The following is an 18,105-nucleotide window of genomic DNA, read 5'->3' on the forward strand; positions in this document are numbered from 1 at the left end:
TGATGTTGATTCTAAATGTAGAGGGGAGAATCGGAGGACCCAGATACAAATTCACGCGATCAAGGGAGACAGATAGAGAGACACAAACTCTAAATATAAAGCAATCAAGAGGCGAGGGAGATAACATCTCTTAGAGACTGTGGCATGCAATCCATTGCTCTGTCTTACCATAGACATCAACTTGTGCGTTAAGCTTTGTCATCTCTCGATGCTCATTTCACGAATCAGCCATCGCAGCTGAACCTCTACGACTTATATTAACAACTACTATCTTTATTTTTTAAAGAGTAAGTTCCGTTGAAACATTTTGTTCATGTAGCGGTGTCTACACTATCATGTGTTCAGGCTGCTGTTTTGAGTAATTCAGGGCGAGGGTTCACATTCCAGGTAGTGTCTCGTGCTGTCAGTGACGACAATGAAAATATTTTTAGTATTTTACTTCCTTCTTCACCGTCCCTATAAGAGAGAGGTCCTGGTCCAGCGTCTCTCTGAGCCACACAGCGAGCGATCCCAGCGAAGCCCATGGGTCATGGCGAGCGCGACTCCCAGTGAGAGTGTGGATAGTGAGCTGCGCTTCTCCATCTGCCTGGGCACGTTCGTCTGCCCCTCCACGCTGAGCTGCGGACACCGTTCTGCCTGCGGTGCCTGAAGGCCGCCGGGTAGACGTCGAGCAGCTTCAGCTGCCTGCAGTGCCGAGCGACCTTCCCTGTGCGACCCCAGCTGAGGAGGAACGTGGCCCTCGCCATCCTGGCGGAGCAGCTCAGAGTTGGAGACAGGATGGCCGCGGCCGTCGTGTGTGACCACTGCTTTGGTAGCCAGACCCCTGCAGTGAAGACCTGCCTGAGATGTGAGATGTCTTTCTGTGCGATGCACGCGAGGCCTCACGTGGAGAATCCCAGGCTGAGAGACCACGTCCTGGTTTCTCCCATCGTGAACCTGGAGGAGCGACGATGCCAGGAGCACCGCAAGGAGCTGGAATTCTACTGCACAGTAGACAGCAGCCTGGTCTGCTCAACTTGCATCATTGTAGGAGAACACAAAGGACATGATGTCACCACGCTGAAGGACGAGCACGAGACACGGAAGGTGAGGCCCTCAAAGTGAGACACCCCAACACGATCTGACCAATTCTGTCACTGGGCTTCACAGAATCTGATGTAAAAAACGTAATTATGTGTTCATGTTTCGATTTAAAGCTTTCGTGACGGCAGGGATTCATCTTCTTGGTTCTTTCGGTAAAGTCACGTAGAAGGAAAATAATAAAATAATACAAATAAAACATAATCAAATAATTCTCACGACGTTTCGGCCACAACGCAAGCAGCCGTCTTCAGGTGGAGAACAGGTCTGTCGAGAGACAGAGTCTGAATGGCAATCCCCAGGCTTGGAGCGACTATTTATGCTGGGATGGAGGGGCTAAAAGCGTATTGACAAAATAATTTGCATATCAATAGGGATTTAGCATATTTATGGGAAATGCAGATATGCGATTAGTACTACTTGTGAAATGCGTAGGAGGTTTGGCGAGGGGTTTAAAGTCATTATGCTCATGCATTATGCAGGATTAGCAGTATGTGTTCATGCTCTCTCTTAGAAATCTCCGTCTCTGCCTGTACAGCTCATTTCCTGCTTGGTGTTTTAGGATACATCCTCAGGATGTATTTCATGCCAGGCTATCACTAAACATAATTCCTGTGTAAAGGAATTAAGTGAATAGAGATGTGAAACCGATATCATTGTCACCTGATAGACAATTCTATTAAATGTATCTTCTAAACTAGACAGCTGTGGGCACATGGACTCTTGAGTCCGAGTCCGTAGGGCCAACAAGCCAGCACGGCTCCCACCGGCTGCTGCTACAACGAGGCATCAGCTTGCCCACTTCCCGTTCCCCCCTCTTAGTCGCCATACAGAGGCGGCGTGGAGATGAGGACCTTCACTGTGGAGGGGTCGGTGTGGAGGGAAAGGCGGTGTGAGGGGTGGCTCAGGGGGGCTGGAGTCACCCCCTGGTGACGTCTCGTCTCTCTCTACAGACGCGCGTTGGGGAGGAGACGCGAGCGGTGGAGGAGAAGAGGAAGAAGGCGGAGGAGTCCGTGAAGTGGATGGAGGCCGCTCGCAAGGAGGCGCAGGTACTGTGGCCGGATCTGGCTCTTTGACCCCCGTGACCTCCATCCAGTGTGGAAGTCTTAGCGGTCAAAATTATTTGGAGCGAACTTCATGCAGCTTCATAACTGTGATACCTCTTACTATAACTATATCATTGACTTTCAAACTCAACATTAATTCCAAGGGGGTTGCACATTTACCACATTAGATAGCCGCATCGGCGAGTCTGCCGCAAGGTCGGGTTACTCGGCTTGGCGTCTTCCACTCCTGTGGCATAAAAAAAAATGTAGAGAGTGCCACGGATTGTCGGGGTGGAGCTGTCGTGCAGCTGTTGCACTGCACTGGAGATCGCGCACCGGCACGGAGGCAGAGGCACGAACACCACACAGCTGCACCTCATGCCGTAACTAATCGCGTCGCCAGAGTTTATTTAAACTACAACTATTTTTATTTTACCAGGTAAGGCCCCCTTAAGCTGTGTAGATTTTTTCAGAAGCTGCCATGGCTGTCACAAACGATAGCAGCTCAACAAAGTGGCTGACCTGATCATCATCATCACGTGGAAATATATAGCAGCAGATCCATAGAGATTACATAAAGACCCATAGAGATAAATAAAGACCCATAGAGATACATAGGGACAAAGAGAGGTACAAAGAGAACCAAATAATTACCTAGAGACCTATAAAGATGCATAGGGATATATAGATACATGGAGACCCATAGACTCAACTATGTTGATTTCACCAGGTAAGGCCCCACTGAGCCATGTAGCTCTTTTGCAGAAGGAACCTGAATATCACAAATGATACCTCATTGAAATGGATTATCAGGTGGAAATTGATAGACGCAACATACTCTATATACTGTACTCTAATCGCTGCTTGAATCCTGAGACACTCTTGGGCTCTGCGGGTTGTTCACAGCAGATAACGAATGCCTTGAACTCTAAACCCGAGCCGCTCTTATGGGAAAACCAGACCTGGATTACGCCGATTTGAAATGTGGAGGTAAAATCTGGAGGACTTGGAGAAAAATCCACGTAGGCATCAGGGTCGTTGTCGAATCCACGCCCACCTGTATACCAGGCGAGGCAGTTAACATCTCGCCACATTATGAGATCACTTTTACCAGTGGCAAAATATAGTAGTAGGTTTTTACCCTTTTAAACTGGTACAAAACTGACACCTTTATTCAAGGCATCATGTTTGCAATAACCACAACACAAGTAGTCAAAAAACAAACAAAAATAAGCAACTCTGATAATGATAATAATATGCACTGTCCTTGAAGTTGATTGGTCCACACCCGAGACGGCTTTCTTTAGAGCCTAGTCCCCATTGGTGTTGGACCAGATGACACCAGAAGGCGTACAACTCAAACAGAGTGCAATATCAGAGTATTGAGAGCTCGGGGTAAGCATTTACACTATGAGATCTCTATTACCAGTAGCAAAATATAGTAGTAGGTTTTTACCCTTTTAAACTGGTACAAAACTGACACCTTTATTCAAGGCATCATGTTTGCAATAACCACAACACAAGTAGTCAAAAAAGCAAACAAAAATAAGAAACTCTGATAATGATAATAATATGCACTGTCCTTGAAGTTGATTGGTCCACACCCGAGACGGCTTTCTTTAGAGCCTAGTCCCCATTGGTATTGGACCAGATGACACCAGAAGGCGTACAACTCAAACAGAGTGCAATATCAGAGCATTGAGAGCTCGGGGTAAGCATTTACACCAGGGGTCCTCAAACTTTTTAAACAGGGGGCCACTTCACTGTCCCTCAGACCGTTGGAGGGCCGGACTATAGTTAAAAAAAACTATGAACAAATTCCTATGCACACTGCATATATCTTATTTTGAAGTGAAGAAACAAAACGGGAAAAATACAATATTTAAAATGAAGAACAAGTAAAGTTAAATCAACAAACTTGCCAGTATTTCAATGGGAACTATGGGCCTGCTTTTGGCTAATGAGATGGTCAATGTCCGGTTACATATTTGTCACTGCTAGTCGTAACAAGTGATGCAAGTGTGCATCCGTTAGTCTAGATCTGGTTGGAGATTTCAAATGTTTCATTCTGGAAAAAGTCTGTTCACAGACATAAGTGCTGCCAAAGATGGTTGCCATATTGAGTGCATGGTTCCTGAGATGAGGATATGTCTCAGAGGGGAGAGATGCATAGAAATTATGAAGGCTGCTTGACTTGAATGCGTCTTTCAGAGAGTCACAATTCTGCAGTTCAGCCAGTTTCATTTGGTAAATTGTATCCACATTTTCAATGTCAATAGAAAATGGGTTACGGAAAAGCTGTATGTCCTGTTCATGGAGATGAAGCTCTTTAAATCTAAATTGGAACTCCTTTTGCAATTTTTCCAGTGAATCCACACATGTTTTGTTTGGGAATGCAACCAATGGTTTTTCCGCTAATAGATTTTGAGTTGTGGGGAGATGGCAGAAGTTTTCCTCCTTCACTTGTTTGATGAGGAGGCCTAATTTTACTTCAAATGCTTTGACATGTGATTGCATATCACAGATGAGCTTCCCCTTTCCTTGAAGTTGCACATTGAAACTGCTGAGTAGTTCTGTTACATCTGTCAGAAAGGCAAGGTGCCATTTCCATTCTGCATCATTGAGCTCTGGTACTTTTTTGTTTTTTGAAAGCAGAAAAGCTGTAATCTGTGGAAGTAAGTCATAGAAACGTTTCAAAACTCTCCCTCGACTCAGCCAACGGACTTCTGTGTGGTACAGAACATCTTCATAGTCAACATTTAGCTCAGACAGAAATTCCTGAAATTGTCTGTGGTTTAGTGCATGAGCTCTAATGAAGTTAACACAAGATACCACAATTTTCATAACAGAGTCCCACTTCAGTGATTTACTACACAGCGCTTGTTGGTGGATGAGGCAGTGTATGGCTATTGGATGAGAATGGTTATGTCTGTCCATCTCTTGGTTAATGCGAGCAATTACTCCTTTCTTAGACCCCACCATGCTAGGAGCACCATCAGTTGTCACGCTGGCTAGTTTAGCCCAGTTCAGCTCCAAACCATTCACAGTTTGGCAAACCTTTTCATAGATTTTGACTCCCTAGGAAACAATGATGTCAAGAAAGAGAAAAATTGACTCGGAGTGTAGGATATTCAAATAACAGTGGACTTATGATTACTTTTTCATGCAGTACAAGGAAAGAGCTGTGTGTCTGATATGCCAGAATATAGTGTCTGTGTTCAAAGAACACAATTTACGTCGACACTATGAAACTCAACATAAAGATAAATATGATTGTTTGGTCGGAGAAGTGAGAAATGATAAAATATTAAAACTGAAAAATACATCTTCTTGGTTCTTTCGGTAAAGTCACGTAGAAGGGAAGTAATAAAAGAATAAAAATAAAACATAATTTTATTATTTTATTACTTCCCTTCTACGTGACTTTACCGAAAGAACCAAGAAGATGAATCCCTGCAGTCACGAAAGCTTTAAACCGAAACTGAAAAATACATTAACAACTCAGCAAAATACTTTTGTGAAGCAGAAGCAGCTACATATTTCATCACTGCGAGCAAGTTTTCAAGTTGCCAAGCTAATAGCGTGCACTGGCAGACCATTCGTGGAGGGAGAATTTGTTAAAGAATGCCTTCTTTCTGTTGCCAAAGAGATGTGTCCAGAGAAGACCGATTTATTTAGTACTGTGAGTCTTTCAGGACCTACAATTACACGGAGGATTGAAGAAATGGGAGACAATTTGCATCAGCATTTGCAAAACTCCACAAAAAAACTTTCCTATTTTTCCTTGGCAATCGACGAAAGCAATGATGTTCGTGATTCTGCACAACTTCTAATTTTTATTCGTGGGACGAATGACTATTTCAAAGTCACAGAAGAGCTTGCTGCACTGCAGCAAGCTCTTCTGTGCTATTAGTAAAATACCAATATATATACAGCGCTACAAAAACAATATACCAGCAATAACTTTGCCCACACAGGGACATACAGACTGCACTGCCCATCAATGCAGTCTGATTGGGGGAACTCCGCTTTTACCCCAGGCTAACACTGGTGCGGGTGCCATTAAAAAGTTAATTACACCTGCAGTTTTGTTCACAGATCGCAGTGCGGTGGGCACAATGAGTGCCCACCGCCGCAGCTCAATCAGTGCCCACCGCCGCAGCTCAATGAGTGTTCACCAGCGCAGCCCAATTAGTGCTCACCAGCGCAGCCCAATTAGTGCTCACAAGCGCAGCCCAATTAGTGACCATGAGCCGGATAAATGTCCTCAGCGGGCCGCATGTGGCCCGCGGGCCGTAGTTTGAGGACCCCTGATTTACACTATGAGATCTCTTTTACCAGTAGCAAAATTTAGTAGTAGGTTTTTACCCCTTTAAACTGGTACAAAACTGACACCTTTATTCAAGGCATCATGTTTGCAATAACCACAACACAAGTAGTCAAAAAAGCAAACAAAAATAAGCAACTCTGATAATGATAATAATATGCATTGTCCTTGAAGTTGATTGCTTTTTTGACTACTTGTGTTGTGGTTATTGCAAACATGATGCCTTGAATAAAGGTGTCAGTTTTGTACCAGTTTAAAAGGGTAAAAAACTACAATTATATCTCGCCACATCTCGTCGGACCCACGAGGGGGCCCCCACCAGACTCCGAGTGCCCGAGTCTCAACATCCACGACCCCAACGCCCTCTAGGGGAGAAACAAGAAGAGAGCGGCACCCATCTTGCACAATTGGCATGGATAGACTCAGTCCCATGGGCGCTTCGTCACTGGGGCATGATTCACCACTCGGGAATATTATTTTAATATTTTACCAGGTAAGGCCCACTGACCTCTACAGCTCTTTATTGGAAGTGACCTGGCAATCACGAATTATAGATCAACCAAGTGGTTTACATCATCATCATCACGTGGAAATTTATAGCAGCAGCAAACTATACAGAGAGACCCATATCGATACATAGACACCCATAGAGACCCATAGACTGAACTAATTTTTATTTTTCCAGGAACGGCTCCACTGAGCTGTGTAGTTATTTTTCAGAAGCGACCTGGCTATTACAAATGAGAGCTTAGAAAAGTGGCTGATTGCAATGTGGAAACTGATAGCAGCCAAATACTCTAAACGTGCCACGTTGATCCTAAATGTGAAGGCATAAACAAGGGGACTCGAAGAAAAATCCATACAACTACAGAGAGAACAAACTCCAAATCTACAGGCATCAGGGTCGGGATCAAAACCACGACCTGCTGAAAACCAGGCGAGGGAGTCAACATCTCATAGCCACCACGATGCCCACACGCACACACGGAGTGACTCATGGCTCAAGGAGCCAACCGTGGTGCCCGCGTCTCCGCAGGAATCGGTGGCCGGGATCAGGGGTCGCATCACGGGCAAGTTCGCCTTGCTAAGGATGTCTCTGAACGAGGACGAGAGGGAGGCTCTCCAACGCGTGGCCGTGAAGGAGCGCGAGCTGCTGTCCCGGATAGACGAGGACATCGCTCGTCACAAGCGGGAGATCGGCGAGCTCCAGACGGCGGCCGCTCGCCTGCGCGCTCTGCAGCACGAGAGGGACTCGCTCGCCTTCCTGCAGGTGGGGAGCGCCTCTGTGGAGACGCCATTTGGGTGTCCAGAACAACAGAGCAGGCAGTGGCAGAGGGGAGCTTGTGGTCCAAGGGTAGAGACTTCACTCATGATCTCTCTCTCTTCCATAGGGTCACGTGGAGGTGACGCGCAGGTACAGATCCTTAATGTATAAATACTCACAACACAGTAGATGTGTGTAAGACACTGGCTGTGTGTGAGACACGGGCTGTGTGTGAGGCACGGGCTGTGTGTGAGACACTGGCTGTGTGTGAGACACGGGCTGTGTGTGAGACATGGGCTGTGTGTGAGGCACGGGCTGTGTGTGAGACACTGGCTGTGTGTGAGACACGGACTGTGCGTGAGACACTGACTGTGTGTGAGACACGGGCTGTGTGTGAGACACGGGCTGTGTGTGAGACACAGGCTGTGTGTGAGGCACGGGCTGTGTGTGAGACACTGGCTGTGTGTGAGACACGGGCTGTGTGTGAGACATGGGCTGTGTGTGAGACACGGGCTGTGTGTGAGACACTGGCTGTGTGTGAGACACGGGCTATGTGTGAGACACTGGCTGTGTGTGAGACACTGGCTGTGTGTGAGACACGGGCTGTGTGTGAGACATGGGCTGTATGTGAGACATGGGCTGTGTGTCTGACACTGGCTGTGTGTGAGACACTGACTGTGTGTGAGACACGGGCTGTGTGTGTGATACGGGTTGTGTGTGAGACACGGGCTGTGTGTGAGACACGGGCTGTGTGGGAGACACGGACTGTGTGTGAGGCACGGGCTGTGTGTGAGACACTGTTTGAGAGACACGGGTTGTGTGTGAGACACGGGCTGCGTGTGCTATGGATGCTGAGTGTTGCAATGCTGTGGTTATACGATGCTGTGTGTGATACTGTTGGTGGTTGTCCCAGGAGAAAGTTCCCAAAGGGAACTGCACCACCACCTCCCATTTCAATGGACGCCACCACGATCTGCTCCCTTGAAAGGGTCGTGAACAGATTCCTGCCTGTCCTCTGTGAGTTCCTTCGTCTTTCACACACGTGTCCCGCTCTGTTGCACTGCACTTCTGTGCTCCCCACCTTCGTCAACATTTTATTTCACCAGGTAAGTAACCCACTGAACCATGTCGCTTTTTTGTCGCAAGCGACCTGACTATCACAAATGACAACTCTACGAAGTGGCTCATCACGTGGATATTTATAGCAGCAGCCAAATCCTCAGAATGCAGATTGATTCTAAACGTGGAAGTAAAAACGCGAGGAACCAAGGAAAAATCCAAGCTACCATGGGGAGAGAGACGCCGACTCTGGAAGAGAGTGACATGGATCAGTGGGCTCTACCTGGTGAAAGATAATGAGTTTAACAGTTTCAATATTCTACTAAACCCTACTGCTGGGTACGGGGGCAAGTGCTGTTAGCGAGTAGCAGCAGCACCTATGAAGGTCGGAACGGCACAAGAGGGAGTGGGTTGCCAGCACCACGCCCGGCCGCCATTGTCTCCCTCGTGCCGAATGTTTACACATCACACCAGCAAATGTCAGTGCAGCGTGAACCATTGTTGTACTGCACCTCTACGCTTCCAACTTCACGATCCCCACCATCACCAACGAGCACCGACAAGAGTGGTGAAGTATTGTCAAATAAACCCCCCCCCCTCCAGGACGCACACGGAGCGGGGAGGCGCTCATCCAGCAGCGGAGTGACACACAATATCTGTGTGTGTGGATGTGAGAGTGTGCAAGGCTGTGACACACAATGTCTGTGTGTGGATGTGAGAGTGTGCGAGGCTGTGACACACAATGTCTGTGTGTGGGTGTGAGAGTGTGCGAGGCCGTGACACACAATGTCATGTTAGTGTAGTACTATTATTATTTATTATTATTCACTAATTCTTATTCACAAGTGATTAACAGTACTAACGGATATTAGTATGTGTACACTAATACTAACTAATCATAGTATGTGTACACTAATACTAACAAATATTAATATATGTATACTAATACTAACGAATATTAGTATGTATACACTAATACTAACGAATATTAGTTTGTGTACACTAATACTAGCGAATATTAGTGTATGTACACCAGGGGTGTCCAAACTTTTTGCAAAGAGGGCCACCTTTGATAAAGTGAAGATGCCCGGGGGCCAATAGTTCCTTCTGACATTTTTTTAACCACAAAAGTTACTTGAAAATACACACTGTTATAAAACAATGTTCATTGTCACAATTACCTTTATTTTTCAAATGACAATGTAACCAAATATAAGCCACTTAGGCAGACGTGAACAACTCTAAAAACACAATTCTGCCTTTCATTCAGGTATAGAATACCTTAAATTTCCATGAGTTAAATATCTGTGCCTCATGAACATTTTAAACAGGAGTTATAAGTAATGCAAAGTGGTCTGTTATCATTAAACTTCATAACAAGTTAATTTTGCCCTTATCTTTACAAGATCTTTCAGAAAGCAATAGTTTGTGTCACATCTACAGGTACATAACATCAACAGTTATAACCAAATCTTATTCAAGAGTTTAATAAAACAAGTGCCATAAGTCCAAGTGCATTAGTGTGCTTTAGGCTTTTCACTGTTAATAGTGACAGATGTTACCGTTCAAAACACTCAATTTCAGATTGATCAAGGAACAGATAACTTGCTGACACTGATGAGAAGTGATACTGAGATATAGATTTCAGTAAAGAGACCAGGTCTGGCTTGAGGGCAGTTGTTGAGATGCGTAAAATGCCACGCAAGTGGGAGTCGCTCATCCTTGACCTCAATTGGTTATTGATTAAGTTCATGACTGAGAATGTTTGCTCACACAAATATGTGGAACCGAATAAGCTCAGCATTTTCTTAGCGAATGACCGCATTTTGTTTGTTGCAGTCGCCATAGCAGAAATGACTCGAGAAGGAGTTTGCGGCACGGATGCAGAGCCAGATAGAATAAGAATGGTGCTGCCACCGTGTGGTCACAGGAGAGTTTTATGATTTATGAGACCGAAGCTGCGGGCCGTGTGAAATCTGACCGCGGGCCGTGATTGGCCCGCGAGCCGGACTTTGGACATGCTTGATGTACACTAATACTAATGAATATTAGTGTGTGTACACTAATATTAACGAATATTAGTGTGTACACTAATACTAACAAATATTAGTGTGTGTACACTAATACTAACGAATATTAGTATGTGTACACTAATACTGACGAATATTAGTGTGTGTACACTAATAGTAACGAATATTAGTGTGTGTATACTAATACTAACTAATATAAGTAAGTGTACACTAATACTAACTAATATTAGTATGTGTACACTAATTCTAACTAATATTAGTATGTGTACAATTATACTAATATTAGTTTGTGTACACTAATACTAACTAATATTAGTATGTGTACACTAATACTAACTAATATTAGGGTGTGTACACTAATACTAACGAATATTAGTATATGTACACTAATACTAACTAAAATTAGTGTGTGTACACTAATACTAACGAATATTATAATGTGTACACTAATACTAATATTAGTATGTGTACACTAATACTAACTAATATTAGTGTGTGTACACTAACACTAACTAATATTAGTATGTGTACACTAATACTAACTAATATTAGTATGTGTACACTAATACTCACCACAGATGGACGCTCACCGATTCTGGACAAAAACTCAGCCCACGACCACCTCCAGATTTCCTCGGATCTCAGGACGGTGACGCAGAGCGGTGTCTCCCAGGGTCGCCCCCATCACCCACACCGCTTTGATGTCTGGCGACAAGCGCTGTGCTCTGAGAGCTTCTCGTCGGGTCAGCACTACTGGGAGGTGGACGTGGGGAGCGCGAGGGGGTATCGGGTTGGAGTCGCGTACGGGACGATCCCACGGAGAGAGGATGGTGCTGAGTGCTGCCTGGGAGGGAGCGACGTCTCCTGGTGTCTAGAGAAAGATGGCGACAGCTTCTCAGTGTTGCATGGCGGGGTAGTGACGTCACTGTCGGTGCCGGAGCCTCCGTGGAGAGTCGGGGTCCACCTGGACTGGGACGCGGGGCTGCTGTCGTTTTACAGCGCCGACTCCATGGCGCCGTTGTACTCGTTTAATAAAACTTTCACTCAGCCCCTACACCCTGGGCTGGGGGTGTGGTGTGATGTTGGTGACTCAGTGAGGATTGTGGATCTGAGTGGTGCGTCCTGAGAGAGGTGAACGTGAAAAGCGCAGAGGGCAGACGCCACCACGACGCACGGCGCTCGCCACCCTCGTCACCGCCACGCGCAGCGCCACGTCCGTGGCTGGTTGGTGGCTGTCGGTGGCTAGGGTCTGCGTGGCTCTCCATTACAACGGGGGGGCTGAGCGTAAACAATCCTCACAACCTTCATTGGGGGGGGGGGGGATAAAATAAGTACCGCTCTGTGTGTGTGTGAAGCCAACGTGGATGGATTCACCCTGCCAGAGGAGTGTGACAGTAGTGTAGGGGTGCAGTGATTAGCAATGATGAACTGGGATGTGTTTATACACTGGTGGTGTCATGGGTTGTGGGAGAGATACAACAAGAATGATATTATTAATTTTAAAAAGTATAAATGTGCGCGTACGACAGTGGCAATGTAACGCTTGTATCGTCGATTCTACAAAAAAAATACAGAACACAAACAACAACAACAATGTAGTTGTGTACAGCGTCATTCGTGCTCACTGCATCCCGCAACGCCGTTCATTAATTAAACACGAGGACCAAATCCTCTACACAGCCACTGCCAAGCAAATTAAATCTACAAATTAATAAACAAATAAAGAGACGGCGCCAAACACAAAAGGCGCCAACAATGTCCGAGCTGTTCAAGTTGTCTTCTGCTGCTGCGTCATGGACGTGGTGACGTCACGCTCCCCCAATGCGGTGACGTCGTCACGCACGCTCCCCCAACGCGGTAACGTCATCACGCACGTCAACCCCCCCCCCCCAACGTGGTGACGTCACGCACGCTGCCCCAACGCGGTGATATCACCACGCAAGCTGCCTCAACGCGGTGACGTCACCATGTCACCCCCCCCTACCCCAACCCCCCCACGCGCTCCCCCCACGCCCGCCCCTCACCACTGCACCATCTGTGAACACAAAGAACTTCACAGCTCATCGGATTCCTCCTGCACCACAAACACAGATTCTGACGTTCTGGATTCCCGCCACTGGGGGAGTCCCTCGCTGTGACGTCATCACGTCACCGCGCTGGCGACAACAAAAACAAACAGATCCTTCTACTGGCGTCTCTGAGGTCGTCCTCTCTGCGCGAGAGCGAGCGACTGACCGTGCAGCGTGCTACAAGTTGAAATTATTGTTGTTGTTATTCTTGTCAACCCACCCCTGGACTCCAGCACCTCTGATTAGCACAGTTGGCTACGTACGGTGCGAAAGAAGTTCAACACGCGTACCTCCGTACACAGACAGAGGCCACTCGATGCCGTGCGGGTTATGGGAGTTCTCTGACCGTACTTCGCCACGCTGCCAAGCGCGGGTCGTGAAGACGGGTCACGTGGACAGACGCCGGGAGCCAATCACAGAGCAGGGACAGCCACGGATGTCGCTGCACTGCCCCCTGCTGCCCACGACGTCGTCTCAGCGTCGCGACCGCAAGGAGCGTCACGGAGACGAAGGCGAGGAGCGTCAAGGAGGGTGTCACGAACCTGCTCCACGTGGCGCCATCTGGCCACCTCGCAGCCCCTAGCGTGACCCTCGCATTCAAAAGGCGTCGTCACAAGCCGGGTTCCATCGCGCGGTGTTCAGCAAGATGGTCGTGAAGCGTGCTCAGTGATTGCAATCGACTGCCATCGCTATGCTTATGGAGCGTCTCACCCCCTTCTCGTTCCTTCCCCCCCTCCTCCTCCCCCCCTCCTCCTCCCACCCTCCTCCTCTCCTCCCCCCTCCTCCTACCCCCCGCCTCCTCCCCCCCCTCCTCCTCCCCCCTCCCCGTCTTCCGCCTGCTCCCTCCTCCCCCTCCTTCATATTTTATGATCTTCATAAGTTAACAAGCGATTAATATTTTATTTCTGTTCAGGATACCGACAGCCAACTAAAGGGTGACAATATGATGAGAAGAATCTTGGTTCACAAGACACTGACACGATGCTCAGAGCATTATTCCACATCAAAGCGCTACGGTGCCTAGGAGATGTTAACTACCTCGCCTGGTGTACAGGAGGTCGTGGGCTCGATCCCGACCCTGACGCCTGCTGTATATTGAAGTTTCCGTGTCTCTCTATCCCCGTGGTCGCGTGGATTTTTCCGATTTGACCTCCACATTTAGAATTATGAGTATTTGGCTGCTATAAATGTTTTTGCAACAAGCCACTTCATTGAGCTGTCGTCACGTGTGGCGAAGTCGCTTCTGTGAGTAGAACTATAAAAGAGCTGCATAGCTCAGTGGGCCTTGCCTGGCAAGTCGCCCGATGCAGCTGCTTGTTGTTGTAGTCACCAGCGAGACGTCACGGAACTCAAATCGTCAACGTTGTAGTGGGTTCACTCTCCAACACACAATCGGTGAGTGCTGAAGTAGTCACCGATTGTCACGTGTTGTGCGTGGTGACGTCACCCTGGGTTTGGAGGCGGGGTTAGGGGGCGTGGTAGGGGGAGGTTTAGGGGGAGTGGGAGGGGTAGCGGGAGGGGTTGGGGTAGGGGGAGGGGTTGCGGGGTGCTAAGGAAGGGGGCGTGAGGTGGGGGGGTTGTCTGGGGGGGGGGGGGCTTGGGGGTTGTCACGTGAGAGGAGGGACCCCTAGGGGGTGGGGGTGTTTGGGGGTCACGTGGGGTTCATTGTTTCACTGCCGGCCCTGCTCCAGAGTTGCGGACCGAGTCACGAATCGCGACCGATTCCCAGACGTCGTTTGGGTCCCTGCGGGTCCTGGAGCGGTGTTGGTGCGCAGGAGATTTCACAAGAGGCTGTGGCCACATCAACCCGGAAAGTCGCCGATTTTTTTTCCAGATCTCGGAAGCTACACAAGGTTGAGCCTGGACTGTGGAGCTGGGATTGGTGAGCGGCGTGCACGTCGCAGCAGCACGGGAACGGTACCGGGGGCAACAGAGCAACAGGAACAAAAGAAACCCGTCACGACCTCAGCGGCGACCACCGACTCAGCAAAGTCAATTTGCAACCGCGTGCAACGAATAGCAGAAGAACATTAAGTAGCAAATAAAGTGAATAATAAGTAAAGAAAATGAATAAAAAGTTAAGGAAATAAATAATAACATTCATAAGATGAATGAATAATAAAATGAAAAAATATATATAAACAATTTATAAGTTACATGAATTTACAAATTTAAATAAAATAACATAAACAATATATTTTTGTTTTCATAATTTTAATAAAGTTAATTATGTACGAATAATAAATTAAAAATGGAATGAATAATTTCAATGAACGTAATAATTTAGATAAATAATATTAGAAAATAATATTTACGAAATATGTAATAATTTAAATCAAATAAATTATCAATTAATAATAAATGAATAATAAAATAAATGACAAGCAATTTAAAAGAATAATAAAACACCGGTCCCCCCCTCCGCCTTGTTAAATGGTGGCTGTTAGGGGCAGGCGAGTGTGAGTAGCTGCGTCTTGTACAGAGCACGGAGTTGAGAGACACTGGGCGCGTTGTGGACGTCGGGTGGACAATCCCGGTGCGGTTTGGATGAATAAACACATCTTAATATCTCATCATACCGTGCTAATCGTGAATATTTAAAACAAAAACGCTTCTCATATCCGAATCAGCCACTGCAGTCATCTCGACCAAGATGTGGAACCAACTCGGCTCGCGACAAACGCTCAACCCGAAGGCAGCCATTTTGTACGTTTTAACCATTAACACTTTAAAAAAAAACATTAAATTGAACAATCTACACAAACAACTGCCTCTATTTATATGTTCGTACCATTGAGAACGTTGTAACCGCATTCCGATCGCTATGTGCGCATTAATTTACCTCAGAATTTCCATAACAAAGTTATCAAAGCTCGTTAATTGTAAATAAATAAGTAAGTAAATGTAACAAAATGGAGTCTGCGACGCCATTTTGTATTTACACTTTTGGCGCCAAAAAAATGAAGCGGCGAATGAGGCAACGTTGAAGACTTTAAATCATTGGCGGAGTTTGACTTTCATATTTGTCCCTCACATTAGGAATCGCGGGAGTATTTAATTTATTTTTATTTGTAAATCATGAAAATAAATTAATAAAGGTGTCCAGTTTTTTTAGGGGGGGGGGGGCGTTGTCCCCCGTGCCCCCTCATCTCCCCCCTTCCCACCCAAACTGGGCCCACGCTGAAAGTTAACTTCTCGCACCGTCACCGCTGGCCAAGAGACCCACGCGGCCACAGACCACTACCACCACCACTACTACTAACACCACTACCACCACTACTACCACCACTACTACCACCACCACCAACACTACCACCACTACCACTACTACCACCACCACTACCAACACAACACCGCTACTACCATCACTACTGCTACTACCACCACTACTACCACCACTACCACTAACACCACTACCACCACCAACACTACCACTACCACCACCACCACCAACACCAACACCGCTACTACCACCACTACCACCACCACTACTACCACCACCACTACCAACACCAACACGGCTACTACCACTACTACCACTACTACCATTACTACCACCACTACCACCATTACTACCACCACTACCAACACCACCACGATCAACCTCAACACCACCACTACCGCCACAGTAAGGGCAGGGGGTCACGGCAAGTTACAGCAGCAAACAATGCTAAATTAAACAGGGGTGTAAAATAGGGAGAAAGGTAAATAAATCACTTAAAAAAGTAAAACTATACAGATTAAATTATACAAAATATACAAATAAAACTAAACGATGTTTTATTTTACCAGGTAAAGTTCGATTACATTAACAACTTGCACATACAACTGAATTATAAATGTGTTTATGTAATTGTTATCCTTGTACAAATACAAATAATTGGAAGCTTTCGTGACTGCAGGAATCCATTCTCTTTGATTCTTTCGGTAAGCCACGTGGGTAGAAATGTGCAGCGATTACATTATCAACTTGAACACACAATTCTAGATTTGAAGCTTTCGTGACTGCAAGGATTCATACTCGTAGTTTTTTTCGGTAAAGTCACGGAGGGAAAAATAAATAATAAGCATAAAAATAGAAATAATAATAGAAATAAAATTATAAATCACGACGTTTCGGAGGCAACACAAGTCTCCGTCATCAGGAGGGACCGTCACAGCTAAATTTGCTGTATCAAGTGAGGCAAAATTCCAAGAGACCAGCTCTTAAATACAAGTTAAGGAGGAGGGGCTTATCTGAATGTGGTAGCCAATGAATGGAACGTGGGCGGGGCTAAACATACAACTGAATAATAAATGTTTATGTATTCGTTACCCTTGTACAAGTAACCAACGAGCGAGTGGCGCGTGTGTGGATGTGACAGTGGTCACTAAACGGCAGCGCACAGACAAAGATCCCCCGCGCAGCCTCCACAGGCGGCGGGGGGCAAGTGCTGTTAGCGAGCGCCTATTAAGACCGGAACGGTACACGGGAGGGCTGTGTGGAGAGCACCACGCCCGACCGCCTTTGTCTCCCCGGTGCTGGCGATGTTTACACGCCGCGCCAGGGAATCATTTGAGGCTGAGTCGACCTAGATAATCGTCGCCGGTGTTAGCCGTGAGCAGGGATCGAACCCGGGTGGCACAGCGAGCTGATCGCTACACACAGCACACACGGGGGCCTGCGTCTCTCTCTCTTACTCACCGCTTGTGTGAAGCCCTCTGTGTCCTGTCTGTATACCACTGTGCACGATTCTGTGCGTCTCTGTGTAGTACTGTACACTATATATACACTTCTGTGTGTATCTGTGTAGTACTGTACACTATATACACTTCTGTGTGTCTCTGTGTAGTACTGTACACTATATATACACTTCTGTGTCTCTGTGTACTACTGTACACTATATATACTTCTGTGTGTCTCTGTGTAGTACTGTACACTATTTATACACTTATGTGTGTCTCTTTGTAGTACTGTACACTGTATATACACTTCTGTGTCTCTGTGTACTACTGTACACTATATATACTTCTGTGTGTCTCTGTGTAGTACTGTACACTATTTATACACTTATGTGTGTCTCTTTGTAGTACTGTACACTCTATATACACTTCTGTGTGTCTCTGTGTTGTACTGTACACTATTTATACACTTATGTGTGTCTCTGTGTGGTACTGTACACTCTATATACACTTCTGGGTGTCTCTGTGTAGTACTGTACACTATATATACACTTATGTGTCTCTGTGT

General features: G+C 46.4%; 1 pseudogene across 1 annotated transcript; it reads left to right on the forward strand.

Moving 5' to 3' along the window:
* The first annotated feature begins 319 nt into the window (after positions 1-319).
* LOC144733111 (E3 ubiquitin-protein ligase TRIM11-like) lies at positions 320-12,400 on the forward strand (annotated as a pseudogene). Its single transcript, XR_013588311.1, has 6 exons — positions 320-1,086; positions 2,034-2,129; positions 7,490-7,723; positions 7,845-7,867; positions 8,631-8,734; positions 11,385-12,400. The product of XR_013588311.1 is annotated as an E3 ubiquitin-protein ligase TRIM11-like (transcript).
* The last annotated feature ends 5,705 nt before the right edge of the window (positions 12,401-18,105 follow it).

The sequence above is a fragment of the Lampetra planeri genome, chromosome 45 (assembly GCF_965212315.1).
Source record: "Lampetra planeri chromosome 45, kcLamPlan1.2.h2, whole genome shotgun sequence".
Classification (NCBI taxonomy): domain Eukaryota; kingdom Metazoa; phylum Chordata; class Hyperoartia; order Petromyzontiformes; family Petromyzontidae; genus Lampetra; species Lampetra planeri.